The sequence below is a fragment of the Elephas maximus genome, chromosome 1, assembly GCF_024166365.1.
Source record: "Elephas maximus indicus isolate mEleMax1 chromosome 1, mEleMax1 primary haplotype, whole genome shotgun sequence".
NCBI classification, from domain to species: Eukaryota; Metazoa; Chordata; class Mammalia; order Proboscidea; family Elephantidae; genus Elephas; species Elephas maximus.
This window is the reverse complement of record NC_064819.1, coordinates 212,966,497-212,987,499: the sequence shown is the minus strand read 5'-3', so window position 1 is coordinate 212,987,499 and position 21,003 is coordinate 212,966,497.

The window sequence follows — 21,003 nt, the reverse complement described above, 5'->3', positions numbered from 1 at the left end:
TTTTGGCCCTAAACTTTCCTGTAGCTTCCTACCAAGGACATGAGTTTCACCAAGCATTATTTCTGAGGACTTCATTTCCCAGACCAGAAGTTGGAGAGAGGGATCGTTGACAGTCTTCTTGAACCTCGATTCACAAGGTCTTAGCACTCAGCGGCTGAGAAATCACCTCTTCCCAAGCAGCTGACAACACTGTCTTCCTAGCACGAGAAAATTTTGCAGATTTGTATTTGGAAAAATCCAAAGAAGAATTCTCCAAAGTGGGATTCCACAGAGAAGCAAAAGCACTTATAGTAATTTCTTTGTTCTTTTCCCTGAGTTCTCTCCTCTCTGGTAGCTTGGTTCAACTTTTCTTTTTTTTTTTTAATCTTTGACCTTTACCCAAATTTTTTTAATGTGGTGTCAGTAGTTGGACTAAGGGTTTGGGCACCTTGAACTCTTTTCAGGAGGCCAGAATACGCAGCTCACACATGATTTCCTTGCATCAATGAGAACGAGTGGAAATTCTGCCTCCACACATCTCCCCTCAGACCTCAAGTTCATATCAGAACTGCTAGATAATCTCCAACAGCTTCCCTTAATACAGTGTCGCTGTAGCCTAGCCAAACTGACATCATCCTACAACAGTAATTACACCAACAGCCAGTCAATTAATGAAATTATTTGGATCATCCTAACTGCAGTTACTGACCAACTCACTTCAATCCTGGATGTATTTGGGACTTCCTAATAAGCATTTCTTTTGACAAACTATTACATTAGCATTATTATTAATGATAAAAAAATCTTACTGTACATCTAAATTATCTTAGCATTATGGTACAAAAGCCCTGCCTGGAGGTCTAAGATTTGTTCATCCGAAGATTCAGACACCACAGCTTTGCATAAGATCATCAGGGTAGATGGAAGAGTGTAGCTCATTCTAAAGATGAGAAAGCCAAGGTGAAAAATCCTATTCTACAAACAGAGAGTACCCATCAGCACAGGCAGCTTCCTGGGAAGTCGGAGCAACTGAACACGTGGCTAGAATAAAGATCAGTGATCGAGAAAAACTTATTTATGAATACATACAAGAAACTCTAGGATTCTCATACGTATGAGAGCTCCCAGAACTCTCAGAAGTAGCTGGGAAATTTTTCAATATTGCATGCAATGCCTGAGAAATTAATTTTTGCTGTTCTTACTGGAATGCTATGAAGCCTGGGGGAAAAAAAGGCAACGAAGAATCACGCCACAGAAAAGAAACCTCAAGATCACCAAATTCAGTACTCTCTTTTTAAAAACGGTAAACTAGAAAGCTTTTAGGAAGGAAAGTTTCTTAAAGATGATCTCATTAGATCTCCCCATTCATTTTACAGATGAGAAAACTGAAACAGAAAAAGGTAATGTGGTTTGCTTGAGGGTACATGGCTGTATTGCCAATTATTTTGGAAGCGTTACCACCTAGCTATACGGGGCATTGGAGTTCAGTGGTAGAATTCTCCTCTTCCATGCGGGAGACCTAGGTTCCACTCCTGCCCAATGCACTTCGTGCACAGCCATCATCCATCCCTCAGTGGAATATCGTGTGCTGTTATATTGCTGAAAAGGTTTTAGTGGAACTTCAAGACCATGGCAGACTAGGAAGACTGAGAATCTACTTCCCAAAAATCAGCCAGTGAAAACCTTACGGATCACAACTCTCTGATCACGGGGTTGGCATAGGACTAGGCAAAAATTTTGTTCTGTTGCACATGGGATTACCATGAGTTGGGGGCAACTTGAGGGCAGCTAACGACAACCACCATGATCCAGTTCTGGAAGGAATTATACCTACTTGCAGGGATCCAGAGATTGATAGCCACAGTGCCTTGCCAGACCCTTCAGAAATTTATTTTTTCATCTTGACTTCAATTATTATGTTGTCATTTCAGGGCAAAAGAATAATTACTAAATTTAGTCATTTCTGTTTGGATTCAATGAAGTCATGCAAAATCATAACTGGGCATGAATCCAGAGTTTAAATATATTCATTCAACACACATTCGAGAAGTCTTTTCCAGGTAAAATGATTTTGCTTCCTGCCCTCCAGAAGATATCATTCTAATTAGAATGATCAGGTAAAGGGCAAGTATTATATAAGGTATACAAATGCAACATAGGACTAGAGATTATGGGGAATTCACTTCTAGCTGAGGGGACCAGAGAAGGCACCATGGAAAGCACATACTTGAGAAAGGACATCAAATAATAGGTGGAATTTCAATAAATGAATATATGAGGTGGAGAAGTAGGCAAGATGATTTACTTCCTGGCAAAAGAAGTTAATAAAATGAGGAAAAGATTAATAATAATAACAACAGCAATCTAAATAAACTACTATTTATCAAACACTTACTATGTTACTTATAAAAAAAATTTTTTTTTTATATTACTAATAAACTCCTCATGGCAATCTGTCTTAGTCATCTAGTGCTATTATAACAGAAATACCACAAGTTGATGGCTTTAACAAAGAGAAATTTATTCTCTCACAGTCTAGTATGCTACAAGTCCAAATTCAGGGTGTCACCTCCAGGGGAAGGCTTTCTCTGTCCTCTGTGGAGGAAGGTCCATGTCATCAATCTTCCCTTGGTCTTTGAGCTTCCCTGCACAGGAACCTCAGGTCCAAAAGACACACTCTACTCCTGGCACTGCTTTCTTGGTGTTATAAGGTTCCCATATCTCTCTGCTCAATTCTCTCTTTTATATCTCAAAAGAGATTGGCTTAAGACACTATCTAATCTTGTAGATCTCATCAATATAACAGCTGTTAATCCAACTTATTAACATCACAGTGACAGGATTTACAACACATAGGAAAATCTCATCACATGTCAAAATGGTGGACAATCACACAATACTGGGAATCATGGCCTAACCAAGTCGACACATATTTTTGAGAGACACATTTCAGTCCACGACACAATCTTATGAAGTATTTATTATTATCACAAATATTTACCAAATGAGGAAACTGAGGCTCAGCGAGGTAAAATAACTTGCTCACGTATATACGGCTAGTAGATAGTTAGACCTAAGTTCTGTTTGATTCTAAAGCTTCAGCTATTGACATTATATTACTCCAAAGATTTTTAATGAAATAGGGAAAATACAATTAGTATTCAGGAAAACTGCAGGAGTCAGAATGACTTTAGTGGTGTTGGTGCTGGTGAGTCTAGAGGAAGGCAGTGTTGGGTTTGACCCAGTTAATTTTCATGGCCAACGGTCAAAGACCTGAGTCTTACTCCCTACTCTCTGGACTAGTGGACAAATTTTTACCCATTAGATATTTTTCAGCTATTAAAATCCAAGAAACTTGGAAAAACACAAAAGGTCAATGTATAATAAATTTCCTTTAACAAGCACATATTAACAATTGCAAAAAATTTTTAAAAAGTGCTTTGAATCATAAGATTATGAATTTTAAGTCAATATGGATATGTGGAAAAAGCTTAATGCTATTTAAAATTTTTTTTTTATTAAAGATGTGTGAAATCTGGCTTCTGTTTCTTAATGGCCTCCCACAGTATTCACCCCCCAAAAATTGGAAGCGATTTTATTTGCCTTATTCTTCTCATGTAATGAGCTGAATTTGGCATACATTTGCTTAAGAGATCAGGGAGTAGCAGTCAACGCCCTCCAAATGAAATTTAGTTCACCTTCGGAGTAGAGACCTCAATTTTCCCTCATAGAGATCCATCTCCGAAGCTATCAAAATGCTAAGCTCAAGCACCCACAGGCAGTACCTTTTCCATTTCTTCTCTCTTGAATTTTGTCTCTGCCATTTCCCTTCAGTGGAGATGAAAGGCCAGATTGCCATCTGAAATCCCGATGTGAAGGTTAATAATTATCCTTTCTGTTTTTGCTGCTGGTGCCATTCAGGGAAAACTTCCTGATTGACCGGGATGAATCTCTCAGGGGATCAGTGGCGTTTCCTTATCTGACAGTCAAGAAAAAGGCAGACAATGATCTTTCTGGTTTGGTTCAAGAGCAGCATTTCCCAGAGGCCGGAGGTCCGGCTCCATGGTCTGGTGACTTCTCTGAGACCTGAGAGTGGAGAAACCAAGAGTTGTGTCTGAGGAGTGTCTGCTGTGGGCTGCCAGGCCCATCTTTGCCAAGGAAGGGCGTGAGAGATGAGCAGGAAAGCACCAGAGAAATGTTTACACAGTATTCTGGACGGCAGGGAAGATGTCTGCGCAAACAACTGGCTGAAGATGATACTGCTGTTTGGAGAAAGAAATCTGGATCGTGTCTTAAGTAAATACTGCTTAGACTCAGTCTCTTCAGAAAGAACATCAGTTGCGTTCCATCAGGGTGGGTTTCAGCAGCTGTGGGACAGCGGAATGAGCTCTGGGACTGAGACAGAAGACCTGGCTGCAAACTCCAGCCCCTTCTTCTGTAGAATGACCTCAGGAAACTCCAGCATCCGTGGAACAAAGTTTCAAGTGAAAAATTGTGTAAAATACTTAGCCATTGGGTAATTTGGGTGATCAGTTGTGGCTGGGTTTGAGAATCATCTGACACATAGTAGGCATTCATTAAACCCTGCTTGTTTTAATGAGGAGCCCCTGGGTGGCCCAAATGTTTAAGTGCTGGGCTACTAAATGAAAGGTCAGCTGTCACAGCCAAAAGATCATAGCCGTTGAAAACCCTATGGAGAGCAATTCCACTTTGCAGCACATAGGGTCACTATGAGTTCGGAATTGACTTGATGGCTACTTATTTGGTTATGGTTTTTGTTTTAATTGAATGTTGCTTACCATTTGTGCATTTTACAGAGGTATATGCAAAATTCCTGTGCCTTCTCTCTTTTATTCACAAAACAAAATATTTTGCCCAGAATTCCCTTTTAACTCAGGGCCATAGGTGATTAGATGCTCATTTGGGGCCAAATCTTCTTGTCTCTCTTTCTCCAACTTTGTCTTCTTCACCACAATCATTGCCATTTCTATCCACACGAGTATCACTAAGACATTTACCACAAAACTGGTAAAAAGCACATTATCACAAAACATTGAGTCAATTTGTGAGGTAATGTTTTCAGGTTTTGAGGAGATAAAGATAAGGAAAGTAGTCTTTTCATTCAAGAGACTTGCAGTCCAGGTAAGGAGCCCAGAAATTCCTCCTCCTGTCTATTTTTTCAATCAGTCAGAAGAGCCATGCCGCAGCACTGCACAAATGAGTTCCCCTCCAGTCACAAACTCTAGCAACTCCGGTGTTGGCTGCTACTTTCAACCCATTGGCTAATGACACTGACATTGTTATTGTTAGATGCCAATTCCTATGTACAACACAAAGGAAACAAGGCCTGATCCTGTTCCACCCTCACAATCATTGCTATGCTCGAGCCCATCATTATAGACACTGTGTCAGTCCAAATCACTGAAAGTCTTCCTCTGTTTTCTTGGCCCTCCACTTTACCTAGCATGATGTCCTTCTCCAGGGACTCGTCCTTCGTCCTTCCTGATAGCATGTACAAAATACATGAAACAAAGTCTCATTACCCTTGCTCTAGGGAGCGTTGTGGATGTACTTCATCCAACATAGATTTGTTCGTTCTTCCTGCAGCCCACAGTATATTCAATATTCTTTGCTAACACCATAGTTCAAAGGCATCAATTCTTCTTTGGTCTTCCTTTTTCATTGTCCAGCTTTCACATATATATGAGGCTATTGAAAATGTCATGGCTTGGATCAGGTCCACCTTACTGCTCAAAATAACATCTTTGCTTTTTAGTACTTTAAAGAGGCTTTTTGCAGCAGATTTGCCCAATGCAATATGTCATTTGATTTCTTGACTCCTGCTTCCATGGGCTTTGATTGTGGATCCAATTGAAATGAAATCCTTGACAATTTCAATCCTTTCTCCATTTATGATGATTTTGCTTATTGGTCCCGTTGTAAGGATTTTTGTTTTCTTTATATTGAGGTGTAAAAAAGGCTTCCCTAGAGGAGGGGCTGCCGCAATGTTGTGTGTGTGTGTGTGTGTGTGTGTGTGAGTCCTCCAGTCCTCTGTATTCCCATTCCATCCTACTTGAAGCCTTTCTCTCTTCTCACCTGCCTCATCATGACTGTGCCTCTGTTAAGTTGCTACTCTTCACACCATTCCTTTACCTTACTGATAAGCACACAGCACAGATAGTTGCAGTTTATTTTTGACCGAGAAAAGAGCCAGGAGGATTAAAGCTTCAGGACAAATCATGGGAGGAAAAAGATTGTGAACCATTGAGACAGAAAACCCACAAAGCCTAAAGGAAAAGATGCTGAACTCTGGGCATTCTTATGCTGCCTTTCCCTATACTTAATATTAATTTCAAATATAATTTTAGCTTTCAAGAAAAGTTAATGCAGCTCACACATATAGAATGTAAAGTGATTAAACATTAATATTCCAAGCATTAGTTGCCAGGGGAAGTATTATCTTTGTCACTGAGGAAAGTCACTGCATTATCTTTCTACACCAAAAGGAATCTGTTCTTGCTCCACATGACCATGACAGAGAGAAGAATTCTGATTCTGTGAAGAAGCTGAGGCTGTGCGTGAGACCTGGGGCATACATTCTTCAACTGAGAAGGACTGAGACCTACAGCTCTTTCTTTTCTAGTCAAGGAATGAAGACTGAGAACAACGTTCTGTCAGCAATCAAGTCCCCTAAGCAAGAAGCTAGAATCTCAGTGCAGAGCAGGTTTGGGTGGAATGCACAAAGGAAGAGCAGGACATTACACCAGTTAAGGCTTTTTACCAGTTCCTTGGTGAATGGGTAACCAGAAACTATTATCAGGATCCAATGACTATCTTTTAGAATTGATTGCTTATTAAGTCCCTCATACTTACTCTGCTCCTCTCACCGCAGGACATTTGTACATGCTATTTCAACCATTTGAAGAGGTGGCATATGATCAGGAACCAATGGTACTGAAGGAAGAAGTCCAAGCTGCTCTGAAGGCATTGGTGAAAAACAAGGCTCCAGGAATAGATGGAATATCAACTGAGATGTTTCAACAAACAGGTACGTTGCTGGAGGTGCTCACTCGTCTATGCCAAGAAGTATGGAAGACAGCTTCCTGGCCAACCGACTGGAAGAGATCCATATTTATGCCTAATCCCAAGAAAGGCGATCCAACCGAACGTGGGAATTTTCGAACAATATCATTAATATCACACACAAGCAAAATTTTGCTGAAGATCATTCAAAAATGGCTGAAGCAGTATATCGACAGGGAACTGCCAGAAATTCAGGCTGGTTTCAGAAGAGGACGTGGAACCAGGGATATCATTGCTGATGTCAGAAGGATCCTGGTTGAAAGCAGAGAATACCAGAAGGATGTTTATCTGTGTTTTATTGACTATGCAAAGGCATTCAACTGTGTGGATCATAACAAACTATGGATAACATTGTGAAGAATGGGAATTCCAGAACACTTAATTGTGCTCCTGAGGAACCTGTACATAGATAAAGAGGCAGTTGTTCACACAGAACAAGGGGATACTGATTGGTTCAAAGTCAGGAAAGGTGTCTGTCAGGGTTGTATTCTTTCACCATACCCATTTAATCTGTATGCTGAGGAAATAATCCAAGAAGCTGGACTATATGAAGAAGAATGGGGCATCAGGATTGGAGGAAGACTCATTAACAACCTGCATTATGGAGGTGACACAACCTTGCTTGCTGAAAGTGAAGAGGACTTGAAGCACTTACTAATGAAGATCAAAGGCCACAGCTTTTAATATGGATTGCACCTGAATATAAAGAAAACAAAAATCCTCACAACTGGACCAATGAGCAACATCATAATAAATGGAGAAAAGAATGATGTTGTCCAGGATTTCATTTTACTTGGATCCACAATCAACAGCCATGGAAGCAGCAGTCAAGAAATCAAAAGACTCATTGCATTGGGCAAATCTGCAGCAAAGGACCTCTTCAAAGTGTTGAAGAGCAAAGGTGTCACCCTGAAGACTAAGGCGCGCCTGACCCAAGCCATGATGTTTTCAATCACATCATATGCATGTGAAAGCTGGACAGTGAATAAGGAAGACCGAAGAAGAATTGCCCCTTTAAATTGGTGTTGGCGAAGAATATTGAATATACCATGGACTGCCAAAAGAACAAACAAATCTGTCTTAGAAGAACTACAGCCAGAATGCTCCTTAGAGGCAAAGATGGCGACACTGCGTCTTACATACTTTGGACGTGTTGTTAGGAGGGATCAGTCCCTGGAGAAGAACGTCATGCTTGGCAGAGTACAGGGTCAGTGGAAAAGAGGAAGACCCTCAACGAGGTGGATTGACACAGTGGCTGCAACGATGAACTCAAGCGTAACAACGATTATAAGGATGTCTCAGGACTGGGCAGTGTTTCGTTCTGTTGTGCATAGGGTTGCTATGAGTCGGAACCGACTCAATGGCCCCTAACAACAACAACAACATTTATTCCGTCTAGGACAAACTTCTTCTCTCTCTTTGCCAATTTGACTTTTAATAATGCCTTCACATCTCAAACATCACTTCTTTTAAAAAAACCTTTTTTTGCAGGACCTCTCCTAGATCTTGGGCAAGCACTTTTTTGTGGGGCCACTGTCAATATAAATGTTTTGATTTTAAAATGTGTTACAAGATTCAAGTGAGAATTCAATGAAGATTTGGAATAATGTGTAGAGAAGACATTTTTATGAATATGGAGCCAATCATTTTCAAAAGATCATTTTGTTTTTCTCCTAGCAGTCTAAAAGAAAGAAATATCTCAGTATCTGTATATGGAAGCTTGACCTTCTGTAAGCTGGGCTTCTCTCTGACTGGTTGAGTCAAGATTTTGGTACCAGGGGTGTGAATAACTAGAGAAGAAACTTGGTATTTAGAAAACTTATTCACAATTTTCTGAAAAGGCAATTAAAATACTCTTCCTCTTTCCAAAGGCATATCCGTGTAAGACTGGGTTTTCCTTATGTATTTTAACCAAAACAACATATTGTAACAGTTTGAATGCAAAAGAAGATATGAGAATCCAGCTGACTTTTATTAAGCCGGATATTAAAGTGATTTGCAAAAAATACTTTAAAATGCCACTTTTTTTCATTAATTTCTTTTATTTTGGAAAATACAGTAGAATTTTATCAAAATATATTAATATAATTAACACGCTCCTTGGAAACTCTGCAGGGCAGTTCTACTCGGTCCTATAGGGTTGCTATGAGTCAGAACCAACTCGAGGGCACCTAACAACAGCAATCAGGCTCAAGCATTCAGCTCTTGAATAACTTTTAACTATTATATTATCTCCTCTAAAACTTGAAATTCTTAGTTTGAGGTTTAGGAACCATTCAGTTGAGGAGATTCTGTGCTGCAAGTCCATGTAAGAGTAGGTTCCTAGATATAACTATGGGGGTGGAAGTGGTGGGTCTTACTGATTCCTGGTTCACTCTGACTCTGAGAGTATATATTGTTTTTTGTGTAGAGAGGGTCTCCTCTTAGACTCCCCACCCTGGGCTATCATTGGGCTTCAACTTCTGACCCTGCCCTCTATACCAAAAAAACAATTGCTGTCAGGTCAGTCTGGACTCATGGCAACACTATGTGTTACAGAGTAGAACTGAGCTCTGTACGGTTTTCGTGGTGGTAATCTTTTTTTTTTTTTTTTTTTTTAATCTTTAGGAAGCTGATCACCAGGCCTGTCTTCACTGAGCCACTGGGTGCGTTTGAACAGCCAACCTTTAGATTAGTAGTCTGGCATAAACTATGACACCCAAAGACCTCCGCCCTCTACCGAAAAAACCAAACCCATTGCCATCGAGTCAATTCTGATTCATAGCAACCATACAGGCCACAGTAGAAATGCCCCATAAGGTTTCCAAGGAGCAGCTGTTGGTTCAAACTGCTGACCTTTTGATTAGCATCCTGAGCTCTTAACCTCTGCACCACCAAAATTATATCTCAAATTCTTACAGATTGGCAAATAAGCTCTTTTCACCTGTTGGGTTTCTGCTTCCATTTACTACCTTGCTAGCTCTTCAGTGCTTGTTAGAAATATTTTAAATATACTTTCAGGCATTTTTATGTACTTTCAGTGGAAGATTTAGTCTGATTACTTACCCTGCTTTATCACACATTAATATAGAACTTCATCCTATATTAATATTGAGTCTCTATAAATGCATGTATATATATGACCTTGAGTATATTCCACCTGAATTTAGAGGTGATCTCAAGAATAGATTTGATATGTTGAACACCAACAACTGAAGACCAGATGAGTTGTTCAATGACATCAAGAACATCATACATGAAGAAAGCAAGAGCTCATTAAAAAGACAGTAGAGAAAGAAAAAAATCTAAAAGGATATCAGAAGAGACTCTGAAACTTGCTCTTGAACATTGAGTAGCTAAAGCAAAAGGAAAAAATGATGAAGGAAAAGAGCTGAACAGAAGATTTTGAAGGACAGCTCAAAAAGACAAAGTAAAGTATTATGATGACATGTGCAAAGACCTGCAGATAGAAAGCCAAAAGGGAAGAACATGCTTAGCGTTTCTCAAGCTGAAATAACTGAAGAAAAAATTCCATCCTTGAATTGCAATGCTGAAGGGTTCTACAGAAAAAATGTTAAAGGATGCAGGAAGCATCAAAGGAAGATGGAAGGCTGCATCCCACTTTGGAGAGTGGCTTCTGGGGTCTTAAACACTAGCAAGCAGCCATCTAAGATACATCAATGGGTGGCTCTCAACCCACCTGGACCAAAGACAGAATGAAGAACACCAAAGACATGAGGTAATTATGAGCCCAAGAGACAGAAAGGACCACATAAACCAGAAACTGCATCAACTTAAGACCAAAAGAACTAGATGGTGCCCAGCTACAACTGATGACTTCCCTGACAGGGAACACGATAGAGGACCCCTGAGGGAGCAGGAGAGCAGTGGGATGCAGACCCCAAATTCTTGTAAAGAGACCAGACTTAATGGTCTGACTGAGACTAGAAGGACCCTGGAGGTCATGGTCCCCAGACCCTCTGTTAGCCCAAGACAGAAACCATTCTCAAAGCCAACTCTTCAGACAGGGATGGGACTAGACTATGGGATAGGAAATTATACTGGTGAAGAATGAGCTTCTTGCATCAAGTGGACACATGAGACTAGGTTGGCATCTCCTGCCTGGAAGGGAAATGAGAGAGCAAAGGCAGCCAGAAACTGGCCAAATGGACATGAAAATAGACACTGGAGGGATGGAGTATGCTGTCTAATTAGGCGGAGAGCAATTAGGAGTATATAGCAAGGTGTATGTAAATTTTTGTATGAGAGACTGACTTGATTTGTAAACTTTCACTTAAAGCACAATAAAAATAATAAAAAAAAAAAAGATAGAAGGAATGCACAGAGTCACTATACCAAAAAGAATTGGTTGACAGCCGTTGCAGGAGGTAACATATGAGCAGGAACCAATGGTAATGAAGAAAGAAGTCCAAGCTGCACTGAAGGCATTGACGAAAAACAAGGCTCTGGGAATTGGCAGAGTACCAACTGAGAAGTTTCAACAAACGGATGTGGCGCTGGAAGTGCTCACACATCTATGCCAAGAAATTTGGAAGACAGCTACCTGGCCAACCAAATGAAAGAGATCCATATTTATGCCTATCCAACCAAATGTGGAAATTGTCGAACAATTGTCATTAATACCACATGCAAGTAAAGTTTTATGGAAGATCATTCAAAAGTGGCTGCAGAAGTATATCAACAGAGAGCTGCCAGAAATTCAAGCCAGATTCAGAAGAGGACATGGAACCAGGGATATCACTGCTGATGTCAGATGGAGCCTAGCTAAAAGCAGAGAATAATAGAAAGATTTTTACCTGTGTTTTATTGACTACATTAAGGCATTTGACTGTGTGGATCGTGACAAAATACAGATAATATTGCAGAGAATGCAAATTCCAGAACACTTAATTGTGCTCATGAGAAATCTGTACACTAATCAAGAAGTAGTCATTTGAACAGAACAAGGGGATACTGCATGGTTTAAAGTCAGGAAAGATGTGCATCAGGGTTGTACCCTTTCACAGTACTTATTGAATCTGTAGAAACTCTGGTGGTGTAGTGGTTATGTGTACGCTGAGCAAATAATACAAGAAGCTGCACTATATGAAGAAGAATGGGGCATCAGGATTGGAGGAAAACTCATTAACAACCTGGGTTATGCAGATGACACAACCTTGCTTGCTGAAAGTGAAGAGAACTTGAAGTACTTACTGATGAAGATCAAAGACCACAGCCTTCAGCATGGTTTACACCTCAACAGAAAGAAAACAAAAATCCTTACAACTGGACCAATAAGCAACATAATGATAAACGGAGAAAAGATTCAGGTTGTCAAAGACTTCATTTTGCCTGGATCCACAATTAACGCCCATGGAAGCAGTAGTCAAGAAATCAAAAGATGAATTGCATTGGGCAAATCGGCTGCAAAAGACCTCTTTAAAGTGTTGAAAAGCAAAGATGTCACCTTGAGGACTAAGGTGCACCTGACCCAAGCCATGGTGTTTTCAATCGTCCCATATGCATGGAAAGCTGGACAATGAATAGGGAAGACCAAAGAAGAATTGAAGCCTTTGAATTATGGTGTTGGAGAAGAATATTGAATATACTGTGGACTGCCAAAAGAACGAACAAATCTGTCTTGAAAGAAGTACAACCAGAATGCTCCTTAGAAGGAAGGATGGCTAGACTATGTCTCACATACTTTAGACATGTTATCAGGAGGGATCAGTCCCTGGAGAAGGACATGCTTGGTAAAGTAGAGGGTCAGCGAAAAAGAGGAAGACCCTCCCCGAGGCGAATTGACACAGTGGCTGCAACAACGGGTTCAAGCATGGCAACAATTGTGAGGATGGAGCAGGACCGGGCTGTGTTTCGTTCTCTTGTGCATAGGGTTGCTATGAGTTGGAACTGGCTCGATGGTACCTAACAACAGCAAGAACAATAAATGCTTGAGGTTTTAGAGCCTCGATGACATTTAGTATTTTTCTAAGATCTTAATGACGGCACTTTAACTGGTAAATATCTAGAGCATTTATTCATTTCCAGCCTGTCGCTAAAAGAATTTTAAGCATTATGTCTTTAAAATACCCTTCACAATCTCCCAAAACCTTTTCCTGGTCAATAAATTATAGTTCAATGTCCATCAGTTTATATGTGTAGTTGCAGTACTTTGCAGCTACCAACAACGAAACTCTCATGTAATTTTGTCCCTGCTGATTGGATCAAGTTAAATCTCCTTGCCTTCCTCATTAATCTGGTGTTTTCATACCTCCAAAGAGTTTAATGTCATCTTCAAATTTCTACATCCCTCTCCTCTTCTCCCTCCATGACACTTATCTATTACATAAGATTAAGAGAGTATTAATATCCTATAGTTTGAAATCCTTCGTCCATTTGAGTCGCCATTTATCCCTACTTAAGGCATTTCTCCATTCTTGATAAATCAGCCTCTTTTCCAGTCACCAGGAGACTCCAGAAATCATCACACTATGACTTAATTTTCATGATAGGTTTTTTGCAAACACTTTTGAAGATTTTGGGATATTCAGATATTACTGACTTCTCCTTTGCCTATGAATTTATTTACTCTCACAAAACTCTCCGATGTGTTTGTTAGGAAACTAGTTACTTTTCTCCCTATCGTTGTTGTTGGGTGCTGTCGAGTTGATTCTGACTCATAACGACCTCAAGTGACAGAGTAGAACTGCCCCATAAGGTTTCCTAAGTTGTATTCTTTACCAGGGTGCATGCAAAAGCTGGACAATGAATAAGGAATACCAAAGAAGAATTGATGCCTTTGAATAATGGTGTTGGCAAAGAGTATTGAATATACCATGGACTGCCAATAGAATGAACAAATCTATCCTGGAAGAAGTATGGCAAGAATGAGCCTTAGAAGCAAGGATGGAGAGATTTTGTTTCACATACTTTGGACATGTTATCAGGAGGAACCAGTCCTTGGAAAAGATATCATGCTTGGTAAGTAGAGGCTCGATGAAAAAGAGGAAGGCCATCAATGAAATGGATTTACACAGTGGCTGTAAAAATGGGCTCAAGCACAACAATTTTGAGGATGGCACAGGACCAAGCATTGCTTCGTTCTGTTGCACATAAGGTCACTATGAGTTGGAACTGACTCAAGAGCACCTAACAACAACGACTATCTTTACAGGAGCAGATCGCCAGATCTTTCTTCCACGGAATGATTGAATGGGTTCAAATCGCCAACATTTTGATTAGTAGCTAAGCACTTAACCGTTGTTCAAACAGTGTTCTTCTCCCCAAAGAAAATATTTTATTAAATATTCAATGATTCTATCATTTATTACAGATTCCTCTAAAACGGAAAAAAAAAAATAGCTTAGTACTTGTGCTGCTGAATGGGCTCTAAGATACATGAACAAAGTATCTTGGAGCCACGTTCTCCTGGAAACCCAGAATGTGTTGCCACAATGATCTCATAGTCATTAGACATTAAGGTTTTTTATTGTTGGTCACTTTTGTCCATATCTAGGTAGCATTAAAAAGTGTATTACTTGTACTATAGTACCGTATAGTATAGTACAGTATACTACCTTTATTATTATTTGAACTTATGCACCAACTACTAAGGCCAAAGATGGAGAAATTGAAGATTTTTACCAACTTCTGCATCTGAAATTGATCAAACATGCAATCAAGTTGCGTTGACAATTACTGGTAATAGGAATGAGAAATTTGGAAACAAAGAAGGATTGATAGTTGGAAAATACAGCCTGGATGATAGAAACGATGCTAGAGATCCCATGATAGAATTTTGCAATACCAATGACTTCTTCATTGCAAATACCTTTTCCACCAACATAAATGGTGACTATACACATGGTCCTTGCCAGATGGAATACACAGGAATCAAATTGACTACATTTGTGGAAAGACACAATGGAAAAGCTCAATATCATCAGCCAAAACAAGGCCAGGGGCTGACTGGGGAACACCATCAATTGCTCATATGCAAGTTCAAGCTGAAGAAAATTAGAACAAGTTCATGAGAGCCAAGGTACAACCTTGAGTATATCCCACATGAATTTAGAGATCATCTCAAGAATAGATTTTGTGTGTAGAACACTAATGACCAGACACCAGATGAGATGTCTAATGACATCAAGGACATCATACATGAAGAAAGCAAGAGCTCTTTAAAAAGACAGGAAAGAAAGAAAGGACAAAATGGATGTCAGGAGAGACTCTGAAACTTGCTCTTGAACATCAACTAGCTAAAGCAAAAGGAAGAAATGATGAAGTAAAAGACCTAAATGGAAAATTTCAAAGGGTGGCTCGAGAAGACCAAGTAAAGTATTATAATGACAAGTGCAGAGACCTGGAAATAGAAAACCAAAAAGAACATGTTTGACATTTCTTAAGGTGGAAGAACTGAGAAAAAATTCCAGCCTTGAGTTGCAATACTGAAGGGTTCTACAGGAAAAATATTAAACAATGCAGGAAACGTCAAAAGAAGATGGAAGGAATACACAGAGTCACTATACCAAAAAGAATTGGTCAGATTTCAACCATTTCAGGAGGTAGCATATGATCATGAATCAATGGTACTGAAGGAAGAAGTTCAAGCTGCACTGAAGACACTGGTGAAAAACAAGGCTCCAGGAATTGACGGAATACCAATTGAGATATTTCAACAAATGGATGCAGTGCTGGAAGTGCTCACACGTCTATGCCAAGAAATTTGGAAGACCTGGCCAGCCGACTGGAAGAGATCCATATTTATGCCTATTCCCAAGAAAGGTGATCCAACGGAATGAAAACATTGCCAAACAATATCATTAATGTCACACACAAGTAAAATTTTGCTGAAGATCATTCAAAAATGGTTGCAGCAGTATATCAACAGGGAACTGCCAGAAATTCAAGCCAGATTCAGAAGAGGACATGGAATGAGGGATATCATTGCTGATGTCAGATGGATCCTGGCTAAAAGCAGAGAATACCAGAAAAATGTTTACCTCTGTTTTTTGGACTATAAAAAGGCACTTGACTGTGTGGATCATAACAGATTATGGATAACATTGCAAACAATGGGAATTTCAGAACACTTAATTGTGCTCATCAGGAACCTGTACATAGATCAAGAGGCAGTCATTCCAATAGAACAAGGGGATACTGCATGGTTTAAAGTCAGGAAAGGTGTGCATCAGAGTTGTAACCTTTTACCATACCTATTCGATATGTATGCTGAGAAAATTATACGAGAAGCTGGACTATATGAAGAAGAACGGGGCATCAGAATTGGAGGAAGACTCATTAACAACCTGTGTTATACAGATGACACAACCTTGCTTGCTGAAGTGAAGAGGACTTGAAGCATTCACTGATGAAGATCAAAGACTACAGCCTTCAGCATGCATTATACCTCAACATAAAGAAAACAAAAATCCTCACAACTGGATCAATAAGCAACATGATAAATGGAGAAAAGACTGAAGTTGTCATGGATTTCATTTTACTTCGATACATAGTCAACACCCATGGAAGTAAAAAAAAAGTAGCAGTCAAAAAATCAAAAAATGCATTACATCGTGCAAATCTGCTGCAAAAGACCTCTTCAAAATTTTGAAAAGCAAAGATGTCACTTTGAGGACTAGGGTGCAGCTGACCCAAGCCATGGTGTTTTCAATGGCCTCATGCATGCAAAAGCTGGATGATGAATAAGAAAGACAGAAGAAGAATTGATGTCTTTTAACAGCGGTGTTGTTGAAGAATATTGAATATACCATGGGCTGCCAAAAGAACGAATAAATGTCTTGGAAAAAGTACAACCAGAATGCTCCTCGGAAGCATCGATGGCAAGATTACATCTCACACACTTTGGACATGTTATCAGAAGTGATCAGTCCCTGGACAGGGACATCATGCTTGGTAAAGGAAAGGACCAGCAAAAAAGAGGAAGACCCTCAATGAGATGGGCTGACCCAGTGGCTGCAACAATGGGCTCAAGCATAACAATTGTGAGGATGGTGCAGGACCGGGCACTATTTCTTTCTGTTGTATGTGGGGTCGCTATGAGTCAGAAGAGACTTGATGGCACCTAACAACAGTGTATTACCTGTATAGCTACTATCTTTTACCTTTTTCAAAAGGAAGCTAGTTCAATCAACAATTTTTGTCTGTTTCTACATCAACCTAGCAAAAACAGGCACAGGCCAAGAAATACAGTTATCCAGTGATCCTTTGAAAAGGGCTAGCATCAAATTGTTCTCTTAAATGTTAGAAGTGATGCTGACCTCTCCAAAGCGAGAGGACCCAGGTTAAAAAGCATGTGGAAATCCTACCCTTCTCTGGATAGGGTCAAGTCTTAGTCAGGGCCCTCTGACAATTTGTAGTGATAGATGATTTCAGCTCTCATTCCTTTCCTACAGGAACATATCTACAGTTGCAAGTGAATAAATGGATTTTTAAACAAAAGCACTTTGCACTGTAGATTTTCAATATAGTCATCCCCACGTTGCTTATTTAGAAGTCCAAAGTGCTGGAAGTCTGTCCTGAACAGAACAATATTTTCCCAAACATCTAATTTCTCTTAAAGGAAAAGATAAATTAATTGTTCTTTCCTCTGCTAATATAGTAATGAACAAAATAAAGGTTTGTTCTAAGGAGAAATGTGTCCAGACAACAAGTCTCTTCACACATGATAGATAGATAGGTAGGTAGGTAGGCAGGCAGGCAGGTAGGTAGAGAGAGAGAGATCGGTACATACTACGTAGGTAGGAAGGTAGGTAGCTGCCATTGAGTCAACTCCAACTCATGGTGACCTTACGTACAACAGAAGGAAATATTGTTCGGCTTTGCATCATCTTCACAACTGACAGCGTGTTTGAGTCCACCTTTGCAGCTACTGTGCCAATCCATCTCTCTGAGGCTCTCCCTCACCCTTGCTGGCCCTCTGCTTCACCAAACATGATGTCCTCCAGTAATTGATCCTCCTGATGACATGTCCAAAACAAGGGAGTCGGACAATATTCTGTTGTGACCTATAGGGTTTTCATTGGCTAATTTTCTGAAATAGATCACCAGCCCTTTCTTTCTATTCCATCTAAGTCTGGAAGCTCCAATAAAACCTGTCCAATGTGGCTGGCCTTGTTGGCATTTGAAATACTGGTAGCATAGCTTTCAGCATCATAGCAACACGCACGCCACCACAGCACAACAAATTGACAGACAGGTGGTCATAATAATTCACGTAATAATTCATAAATACTTGTTGGAGGTGTCAATGAAACAAATAATAAAAATTTAGCCTATCAACTAATTGGAGCCCTAGTGGTGCTGTGGTTAAGAGCTATGGATGCTAACCAAGTGGTCGGAAGTTCAAATCCATCAGCTGCTCCTTGGAAACCCCATGGGACAGTTCTATTCTGTTCTGTAGGCTCACTGTGAGCTGAATCAGACTAAATATGGAAATAAAGTGGAAGAAAGATTTCTTCAGATAAGCTGTAAGTAGTTCAGAGGTAATAAGATAGCAAAGCATATGATTAGTGCCTGATATAGGATCTCTATAAAGACTATTTTTCAATCTTAGTAATGGCAATGTTAGAAGTGATCAGTTGTTGTTGTTCGGTGCCTTCAAGTCAATTCCGATTCATCATGGCCCAACGGGACAGAGTAGAACTGCCCTTAGGGTTTCCTAGGTTGGAATCTTTGTGGGAGCAGATCGCCAGTCTTTTCTCCCGAAAGTGAGAGTGTTCTAGTGTAACTCTATTGCATGATTTTTATTTCAGATGGCTTGGCAAACAAAACACTACCACCTGGAGAAGGTGATCTGTCCTTCTGTTTGTAGGCCTGTGGTGTAGAGCAGCAGTGTGAAAAAAAAAAAATCAATTTCCCTTTGAAGGGGTCTTTATAAAAAAGGGTCTTTATAGATTGTTTATATCGTAACTGCAGCTTAAGTGATTAAAGTAAGACTTTTGCAACTACATAAGGACTCTGAGAAGACAAACGGGTCAGGTCATTTGCAGAGCTGAGAATCAGTTGAAGGACTGCTCAGCTTCTGTCCAGAATTTGGTTTAAAAGGCATTCGTGCTGCATGAAGTAAACAAGTTACAGTGCACAAATTTTCTCTGCAAATCTTTAAATTGTTAAGCTCAAGCAAGTCCTTTATCAAACTTTTAGTTTTAGGGTCTAATAAATATGAAGAGGATTTGCCAATATTTTAGGAAGTAAAGGGAAAGAAGGATCAAAAGACTGGAAAATAAAGGAGGGGAATCACTTAAGAAAATCTGCCTGGTGGTAAAATGAAAATCTGTCTTCATTTATGGACAGTGTGTTCCTTTTCTACCTGAAAAAAAGAAAATGTAATTGCTGAAGTTGAAGGGATTTAGGTTACATACAAGAGGAAATTGTCTCACTGGGAGTGGTAATATATACACACAAGAGAAAAGCATGGTCACCTGAGTCATCAAAAAGAGCTCCTTATGGAGGCTTGATGAGGCCTTTGTCGAATGAGAGCAGCCAGGAACGTCTGGAGTAGCTAGCAAAAATGACTACTGGCCAAATGTAGAAATAGTCCCTGTCAACACAGAGAATTACAACTATTATCTCAGAAATTACCAAATCCCATTTTTGTTCCCATTTTCCAGAAATGTTAGTTAATAGTCGATGTATAGGCCTGAATCCTCTATATTATTTCCATTTTCCCACTGATGCCTACATAAACTGAGTCCATCCTAGTGTTAAATAATGCAGAGTGGTTAATAAGTCTATGTGAGGACCCTGTCCACAAAGAGAGAGATGGCTGAGCTTTGGTCTGAAAGGATTTGGATGGAGCCTGCCTGGACATAGAAGAGTGCATGATATTACCTCTGCGATTTCCCCCACCAGTTTCCATAGTTTCCAGTCCCAATAATAAACAATAGTTTTCTGTAGAAAATAACATAGAAGGAGAGATATGCTCTAAAATAGTAGGTGTTAAGAAATGTTCTATTTTCCAGCTCTTTCCATTAGAAGAAAATAATAGAGATTTTACTTAAGGAACCAATACAAAGGAAATAAAGATTTTGGAGTTTATTATAATATTCAAGACAATCCTATTCATGTACAAGAAAACTTTAATATTAATTAAGCTACTTGCATGATGTGGCGGCTTTGTAATGTGTCAACGTGACCAGGCTGAACTACATTTCCCAGAACTCCTTTTCTTGTATGTTTCCAGCTAGGGTGGGTGACAAGGGATATTCTTAAGAGATTGAGAAGGCCGAGAGAAGCAGCAGATATTTTGCAGCTTGGATTCATTGTTGCTGATGTGTTGATTCACCTTGTGGAGTTAATCAACGGTTGAGTTTGCAACTGCTCTGCCTTTCCCTGGTTCCTCCTTCACCTTAACTCCTGGGCCAGGTGTGTGTATTTACCTCCATGAAGAAGGACCCTGGCTTCTGGGGGAGACCCACACTACCAACGTCAGAGGCAATAAGAACCTGACGCGGGTTTCAGTCCATCCTTGCAGGCTGGAATCTAGGTTGTGCTTGTGGTCCAGCTTGTTCCTGCCCTCCCTATTTTACATCCATCTTCCCTTCTTGTCTGTCTGCTCTCTGGACTTCAATTGGTGGCACCAGATGTGAAGACAACAGCCTTGCAGAGACCGCTTAACCAGATCCCATAATTGTATGAGGTCAACTCCATGAAACAAATCTTTTAAAACATATTCACATGTACAAATCTCCTAATACTTCTCTGGTTGAGCCCAGCCAGGTGCACATGATAAAACTCTTCCAAAAAGGTTAGACGTCAGTAAACATTTAACAAAATGAGCAAATGCCTACACCGAGATCAGACTTGAGCAGTCACTAGACTCCCAGATCCTTCTATAATCAAACCACTTTCTTAAAGTTTCCTGGAGCCAAACCAAAAAAGATGAGCTGATACAGACAACTACTTAACTATACGCAAGGTCATTTGGTATTAGCTTTTAAA